At 34.1% G+C, this 9,308-nt stretch overlaps 1 pseudogene; it reads left to right on the top strand.

Annotated features, from left to right (window-relative positions):
- The first annotated feature begins 5,714 nt into the window (after positions 1-5,714).
- LOC122097968 lies at positions 5,715-5,814 on the top strand (annotated as a pseudogene).
- Positions 5,815-9,308: the final 3,494 nt, after the last annotated feature.

Below are 9,308 nucleotides of genomic sequence, written 5' to 3'. Positions count from 1 at the left end.
AAATTTATTCTTTTTTCAAAATATTGGCAAGTATATTGTGAAAATATTGTCTAGTTAGATAACATTCAAGTTGATGGCCCTCTGATAAAAAAGGGTAATTAATTCATATTTAATGCCAAATAGTATTGATTTTTAAAAGTTACTAAAATAATAATATCTACTATACCAATACAGTGAAATTTTATTTCATGTAGCTTATTTATTTAATTTAATTTTCTTGTCAAAGTTATGTACAGTGGAGTTACAAAAATTGTAAGGTAGTGAATACATAATGTTTCAAACTTGTTATCCCCTTTCTCATTTTTCTCACAGTTTTCCTTCACCACAATACCCCTTACAAGTTGTAATGTACATTTCCATCATATTGTCTTGTGAGCATTTCTATTGCATTGGTTTGCCCTTTGTCCTGTTTCTCGCCATTTTGTTGTTCCTATTCCCTTCCCTAATTAAGGTAAATGTATACCAATACACAGGGTATCAAAATCAAATACAGCAGGGAATAAACCATAGGGAAAAATGCCAAAAGAAAATAGAAATCACATAGTACATTAAAAACAACAACCACAAATAAAAATCTCTGTTTCCATATCTTGGATTTCATTTTGCTTAGCATCAGCATATATGCTCATATATATAGCATAACAAAGGCCCTGGAAAATAATAGTTGCATGGACACGATATCATGAAAACAACATATTAACTGTTTTTGATGGTAAAGGTGGAATTAGGATTCTGTTAAAGGAATTTCAAAAGAGTTTTAAAGTTATGACAGGTAAATTTTAATTGTTCAAACTTTTTAACAAGTTAGCCTATTAAAATTTTTTTTAAATTGCCTGGGAGAATAGGCTTTCATGCAAAGAAATCCATGGAGACTTAGCTCAGAGGGAGCAATGTGGGTGAAGATGGCTCTTTTTCACACTAAACAAACAAACCTCACAAACCTTGCTGTAAATCCTGTAGGTAACCTTGAGAATTGTCCTTACCCAAGAAATATACTCTTACTGTGTGAAACAAGGTTGTAGTGGAATTTAAATTCAAAGTACTTTAAAAAAAGACATCAAAATTGTGATTTGACCTTTACTTACCAAACAGTAATTCTCTGAAAAAGATAATTGGGGTCAAACTATTTAGGGAGAAAGTGCCCTCCACAATGAAAGAAGGTATTGGGTTTACACATTTCTGTTTATAATACTTTCTACAATGTCTTTGCACATAAAACACTGAAACAGAAAAAAATCTGGATACTTCAAACCAATGATTTCACATTTCTAAGTGGCTCAAAAATATAATATCATTATTAACATGAGACAGTGAAGACTTCTCTTATTACATAAGCCAAAAAGTTTTGGGATCAGAAAAGAAGAGCAAATGGAAAAAGTAAGAAAACAGTGTTCTTAGAAGCCCTAGCTAAGCGTATTGGCTTCAGCAGTGGAGGGAGGCCAAAACTTTTTTAAATAGATTGTCTTAATATTTTTGCTACCTAAAGTGGTTTTACAGAGCCTATTTGGCTCACTTCAATGCACACTAGATCGAATGAAGACATAAAAATAAATTCCACATCCAAATAAAACAGTTTTAAAAGAGAAACCATGAAGACGTAGCAGTGGGGGAGGCCTTATAATCCTTCCACTTCACTAGACTTTAAGCCAAGAAGCTGTGATTAATTGGAAATCAGGTAAGAGCTAAGAGGAGGACATAGAAATAGGACATAGAAGTATTGTCCTTTGTAACAGACACTGTCATCCATGGTATGGGTGATTTAACTCTATTCTTCTCCATACACCTTGTTTTGTTGTTTTTTGTTTTTTTGGGGGGTCTGGTCGTGGGCCTGAACTCTGGGCCTGGGCGCTGCCCCTCAGCTCTTCAGCTCAAGGCTAGCACTCTACCACTTGAGCCACAGCGCCACTTCCGGCTTTTTTTCTTATGTGGTGCTGAGGAATAGAACCCAGGGCCTAGAGCATGCAAGGCAAGTACTCTACCACTGAGCTAACTTCCCAGCCCCTCCATACATCTTGTTAAGCAAATGCAAGACCAAGAGAAAAATAATCTATTGAAGTAATTTTGCAAAGAATAACTTCACTGTTCCTGATATGGTATCTAAGAGAGTCTTAAGTGAAAATATAAAAGTGGAGTATTCTTCGGTTTCCTCTAAGCATCTTGTTAGCAAACTATCTTTAAGGTTAGAAGTAATTGAACCAAAAAGTGGTGGAGTACTTATTTTTGCGGGCACTTTAGACACAAGAAGACTTTCAAGGTAAAAGAACAAAAAAGTATAGCTAAATATTTGTGATCACAGCTTCTTGGATTGGTTTTTTGGAGACAATGTTTTACATGAGAGTTGTTCTCATTATCATAGATGTTGGGTTTTCGTGGCAACCAAATGCAAGAGGGAAGTTTAATGGACTCGCTTGGACAAGTAAACAGCATAATAGAAAAAATGGCAAATAATCTTTAGTGAATTACATTGACCGATTACTTTGCCAGAACAAAGAAGGAAAGACATAATTCAAAATCACTTGACTGAAAAGTACGAAAAATAGTAGTAAAGAGAGATGAGAGAAAACATAGAGGACTGTTTTCTCTCCAATGGACTAATGGGTTTTGATCTTGTTTCTTCCATTCTATATTCACCAGCTATCAAGTGTCTCTCAGGACTGGAATATCCAGTTCAGACAAAGAGATCTCCCATTAGAAAATATTTGCTGCAGATGTAGGTGATTTATAACCTTAGACAATCTATTTAAATCTGTTCAAAATTCTCCCCTACCCCAAACTGCCCTCTTTGAACAGTTGGTTTGCTTTTCCCATACTGCCTTTGATTAAATATTTAAAATTTTGAGAGGTCATATTCATACTCTCTAGAGATTGCTGTTTGGTTGTGACATTTGTGTGTTTGGTTTTTGTTGTGTTTTTAACTGAATTTCAAAAGGTTGTGGTAGTGTGTTACAATTAAATATGTCCATGTAATTGTCCAGTGCTCCTGGATCAGAGTCACTCCTATCATTCTCAACCAACCCCTTCTCCAAGATTTATTTCAGATTTACCACTTCCTTTATCACATGTGTACATTGAGTATTCTAGTTGTACTTGCCACTTTTTAATTTTTCATTCATTCTATGTTTTTACTAATATTCTTCTCTGGTTTCAACTTCTTGATAGTCATTCTGTTAAACTGTCTGTTCATACTTTGACAGGTTTATATACATTCCATGGCATTTCAAACCTGCATATACTTGAACTGATATCAGCTTATATTTCCATAATTAATTTATCTGCATTAACAATTTGAAAGACTGGAGACATGAAGGACCTAGACATTTGGAAGATTAATCTTTAGTCAACAAGAAAGTTTAAAAATGGTTTAGAATGTTTTGCTAACTAGCAGTTTTTATAAATGGCTTTGTACAAAGGTTTGTGATTATTTTATTTTACATGGGATAATATTTTCTACTACCTATAACTTTTGGGAAAAGAAGAAAACTAAAATTTATTACTGTGGAGGAATATGATAGAAATAGAAGACAGATTTTATGTTTGTCACATCTCTGATGAGTACCCATATTCAAGACTTGAAGTCATATTTCTTAAGGAAAACATCAAACAACATGATAAGGCAAATATTCTTGATCTTTTAAAATCAAAAAGAAAAAAACAAAAAGAAAAAAAACCAAAAAGAAAAAAAATCTGGAAGTTGTGCTGTGGCTCAAGTGGTAGAGTGCTAGCCTTAAGCTGAAGAGCTGAGGGACAGCGCCTAGGCCAAGAGATCAGGCCCTACGCCCGGACGCCCTAAAAACATTATTTTAAAAGGAATATATTTTCAGAAGATTAAATATAGTTTACCATTGATTTGAGAATGACAACCTTTTTATACTACATAACCAAGTTTTACTGAAGTACCAGTGTTTTGAAGCACTAAGGATCTTCTCAATTAATGTTTTTCTTAATGCTATTTGACTTCTAATTCAAGTTTTCCGAGACTTGGTAGACAAATTATGGATCTTATCCTTCCAGGAACTATTTTTTGGCCTACTTATACTGGACTAAAATCTTTCATTAATCATTAGGAGAGGGGTATTAAAGATATTCTTGTGACATTTGTGATCTTGTTCACTCGTATGGGCTGGTCATCTGTAAATTGAAAGTGTGAATTACAGTAGTTTCTCTCAGATTTTGTGATCTCATCTTTCATTTTAAGTTGCCTTGCATTTCACAATTGCTTACTGCTAAACCCTGTGTAATTGGGGCCCTAAATTATTATAAGAAATGAAAAGTTAAGATGAGTCTTCAATTACTTTCTGTTGGCATGTTGCATGGGCCTAGGTGAGAAGACTTGCCCTTGTTATCTGATGATGCAGATAACTGGGACCTGGGATCCTAGGACGCGTGGGTCCTGTAGAATAATAATACCTTTTGGATATCATATCAGCAAAATTTGGGTATGATCAGAAATATGGAGAAATCCATTCTGGGTCCAGGGAGTTAAAACAATATACAGAGCAGCAGAGTAAAATTCCTTGCAGATTAGAGGAAAACAACATTTTTTTTTACCATGTGAATTCAGTAGACTAAGAACACTTAGAAGGTATCACAAGTTTATACCGAAGACATTGCATTGATACTTCTTATATTCTAATATATATTCTAAACCTAATTATTTATATTCCAATCTATTTATTGCAATAAATATCAATTTATTTGTCAAATTATCGATTAATTCTAGTAAGTTTCATTGTGTGAAACATAAAATTAGCACATATAAATACAAAATATATAACTATATGTAATATAAGGAAATGTTTTTCATTGTTCTGTTGTGGTTAGGGTATCAAAGGCAACTCTGTTTTACAGTATTATTCCATTATCTCTACCTCAGAGTTTGGTAGAGTTAGACCTAAAGCTTTACCATTTGTAGATTTACAGCCTAGAGGCAAGAGGAAACACTGTGATTAAAACATTACCAATTTAAGGCCTAATATCAAGGAGAAAAATATGGACTTCTTCTGGATCTATGGAAATATTTGGTGATATAAATTCAGTAGTTTATGTTCCTGCCTGGTTGGATGGTAGACAGGTCAGGACATTAGGTAATCATGCATAAGAACAATTTTTTTTCACCTTCTTGGCTTTAGCTATTTTTGAAATGGTAGGTATAATAAACAATTACATTTTGATAAAATACTTTCTAGTCAGAACTGTTTATTTCTCTATGATCCCTTGTAACTAAGATAGTTTTGTTCCAGTAAGATAATCTTTGCTGTCAGGGTAAGATATTCTGTTTGGTCTGTTACTACATGGAAGAAGGGTAAAGGGTCATTAGACATTTGTGCCAGTAAGACCTCATTTGGGAAATTTTAAGCTGCAAAAGTTTAGAAGTAGCTCTTCAGCAAGGCTTACTTTGAATCCATTAGCTCCACAAAGCTAACTCAGTTGATAAATAAGTACTTGAAAAGCCATCTCTTTGAGCCTAGCTATAAAGGCTTCAAAGTATGATCAAATTTAAAATGAAAAAGACTTAAAATAGTCATTGGCAAAAAAATGCAAGTGTGAGCAATCTACCGAACAATATGTTTTTTCCACTATACACAGAACTTCAGAGAAATAAGATCAGTAGCATTGTTAGTAACAATAAGGTTTCCTTGTTACAAATAGACAACCAAGGATATATGCCTGTATAGAGATTGCATCATTACCTACTTAAATATACAGGATACTACATGCTTCGGCAGCACGTATACATAAATTACAACAATATGGAGATTAACATGCCACTTGGACAAGGATGATATGAAAATATGCGAATTATTCCATATTTTTCATTCTTCAGTTGCTAGAAATTACAAACAGTTATTAAAAAGTTGATTACAAAAATACAAGTGTAACAACATATGTGATTCATATAATTAAAAGTTAGTTTGATATCAGTGTATTAAATCTTCACCTTAGAAAGGTCTTTACATAGCATAACCTTTACAAAACTTTTACATTAGATAACATTTTAATTTTATCCCAAAGAAATAAAATAGTATAAGGACCTTGGAAAAAAAAAGAATCTTAAACTGTTTATATATGGAATGCAATCTGTAAGGACACATTTATTAATGCATTTATATAATATATAACAATGTAGTATTCAAAGTATTATATCTAGGAGAGAATGAAATAGATTATGGACATTTTACAAACAGAATACAGAATATGTTAAAATATACTTTCTTCAGACAAGCACTGGAAATATATTCAGGTTCTGTACTACTCATTTCAACAAATATGGTAAAATTATTTCTGATTTAAAAAATCACAAGCTCTACAGAAATCATTATAGATGTATACAAACAACTCTTGAACATATTTTGACATCAAAGTCAGGCAATTCATTTGGAAGAATACCATGGAATCCATGAATTTTTAAAGTAAGATATTGCTGTTGCTTTGTATTGTGAAAATATTTTGTACAGAGACAAAGGATGGACTCGCATTTTTGAAATTTAAGTAACTTAACCAAATCATTAAGACATAGGAGAACAATTTGTACAGCCTTTCACAACTTCAAAGAGGTAGTCATACATAGTTATCTTTTGGCAGTATCAAATGCAGTTTCTTCCAAGTTGTTCTTCAGACCTGGTTTAAAATAATGGTTCAAAAGAAGGAGATCAAACAAATCTTTGCTGTTTCTATTCCCAGCAGCAAGATGCAAGGAGGTCAAGAGGCCTTTCGTTTAGACATTGGTATCTGCATCATGATGAAGTAAGAAAGAAGCCACACTGGTATTATTCCACGTATAAGCACTGTGCAGGTGTGTCCAGCCATTCACAGTTATTGCATGAATATCTGCTTCGAGCCACCAACTCATGGACAATGTCTCAGTGTCAACTGTAGGTTTCTTGATGAAGAGCGGTATACTCATCGTCATCCCTAGTATTCACACGAGTGGCCTTTTTGGAAAGTTTTCGCCACACTGTAGAAAGTCGATTAATTTCAGCAGGCCAAAGAAGAAATTTGCTTGGATCCTTCTCCATTTTTTTCTTACAAATGATACCATTCCTCACTTTTTCATCTTCTTCCTTGTCTTCATCAGAATTGCCTAACCAGAGACTTTGAGTACCAGTCGGAATGAGGTGTCCATGTATTTCCCCAGTAGTTGACGTTGGTTTAATAATTAAACTTCAGTAGAGAAGCAAAAAGTTTAAAAACTGTTACAAAGTAAAGTAATTAATCAGAATATGTTACTATTCATAATAATCATAAGCTGAATTTATAGTGATAGTCAAATATGTAAGAAATGAGACAATTTGCCATACATTTGCACTTAATAAGTGAGAAAGAATTTTCTAGGTCTTTTAAAATATATCTTAAGTTTAATAAAGAACCTATTCTGTGACATCATATGATAATCAGATAAAGCTGATATTAGAGCAAAGAACAGATTCTACTAAGTTTTTGTATGTTAATGTATATACTTATTTTGGTTGTGGGAAACTGTGGGGATTTCGCTTGAGTTATTGCTCTTGCTAGGCAGGCGTCATATCCGTGGTTAATTTTAGGATAGGGGTTCCCTTTCCACAAGAACATGCACCTGATCTGTCATTTTAGCCTTCCTATCATCAATGGCATCAGAGTTGCAGACCAACTTGTCTAGCTTCCTACCTTGGCTGGCCTGGATTCCGCAGTCCTTCCAATCTTAGCCTGTAGATAGTGCAGTGTGGTAGAAATGATCCAATGCACCCAGCTATAGATTGAGAAGGAGGTCCACTAAACTTTCGGTCTGGTTCTATTCTTAAGCCTCCTCAGTAGTTACGAGTAGAGGTGGGAGCCCCTGGTGCCAAGTAGTAAGAGTATTTTTTAAAGTAACTAGACATATATATGACTTGTGATTACCTCAGGAAAAAAATTCGAAGAATAATTTTTAAATATTCACATTATAAATATTTTAAAAACAAAATATATGTGTCTGAATAATTTACATGTGTAAAAATCATGCAAAATTATATTAACTAGTCCTACAACTCTGAAAAAAGAATTACCCTAAAGAAACAGAAGAAAATATTTAAGTTCAAAATTTGAAATTTAGAAAATTAAATGAAGTGTACTCTAGATGACTTAAGTAACTGTAAACCCTCTGCATATAAATTTTCTTATAAAAATGCATGAACAAAGAAAGCAAAAGTACCCATTGATCAATAGCAACAGCAAAAGCATCAGTAGTTCTTTTTTTGAGCATACAAAAAAAATTGATGGAAGAGATAACAATGTTCCTTCCATAAGAAATGTACTTATTTATGTAACTGTAACCCCTCTGTACATTACCTTTACAATAAAATTAAATTGAAATTAAAAATAAACCAAACAAGGGATCTTCAATCATATTATGACAAATTTCTAATCAGACACTAGATTAAATATTAGACAGCAAGGGCAACACATTTAAGGTGTTAAAAGGACATATCTAATACCAACCTTTCTAACAAATATATATACTTCCCCCAAATGTGAGAGATGAGCTAAGTACCTAACGATGGCTCAGGCATATAACCTTAACTACTCAGGAAGGTGAATTGTGAGGATTGTGGCTCAAAGACAGCCTTGGCCTTGTCCCCTCAGAAGCAGATTGTAGGAGAGCTGTCCTTGAGAAGGACGGAGGTCTTCTTGCCATGTCATTGCTGGAACAAATATAGGATAAGGTGGCCATCAAGCATGGAGGCTATTGGCCAGTGTCTCCACAGAAGCAATTTATGAGATTCAGGAGTCCTCTACAAGATCAGAGGACTTTGACCACTGTCCTAGTAGTTTCAGGAATGGCATAACAATGACCAGAGCAACCTCAAGCCCACATGGAGTCCTTAGCAACAGTCTTTGAAGCTTATGGGCTAGAGTATCAATGCTGGCAAGCTATTATTGGTCCACTTTTTCTCTGACTTCACTGGCCCAGACTCTGATTGGTCCATTTCTTCTATGATGTCACTATGATGGGCTGTGATAGCTCCGTTTTGAGAGGTCATGCAGTCTATATAGGAAGCCACTGTGCTCCAACCTATGTCAGTTAACACCTCTAGGAACTCTTGATTGGTGACACACTGGACTGACTCAAAGCAAAATTCATGATTTTTCTGATTTTTTTTTGGGGGGGGTATGAGTTGTTGTTGGGTTTTGGTATTTCTTTTTATTTTTTCTGTGTTTCCATTATTTTATTTAGTTAATTTTAGGTAGACTTGCTACCTGCCATCATAGCAGAAGGATGGAAGAATACAAAGAATCATCCTCCATATCCTTGAATGAAGAGATCATCAATCAATACCAGATGAAAGAGCTCA

Source organism: Dipodomys spectabilis, unplaced genomic scaffold (assembly GCF_019054845.1).
Source record: "Dipodomys spectabilis isolate Male_0828 unplaced genomic scaffold, ASM1905484v1 ptg000445l, whole genome shotgun sequence".
Lineage (NCBI taxonomy): Eukaryota > Metazoa > Chordata > Mammalia > Rodentia > Heteromyidae > Dipodomys > Dipodomys spectabilis.
Note: the sequence above shows the minus strand (reverse complement) of the source record. Positions and strands in the feature narration are given on the sequence as shown.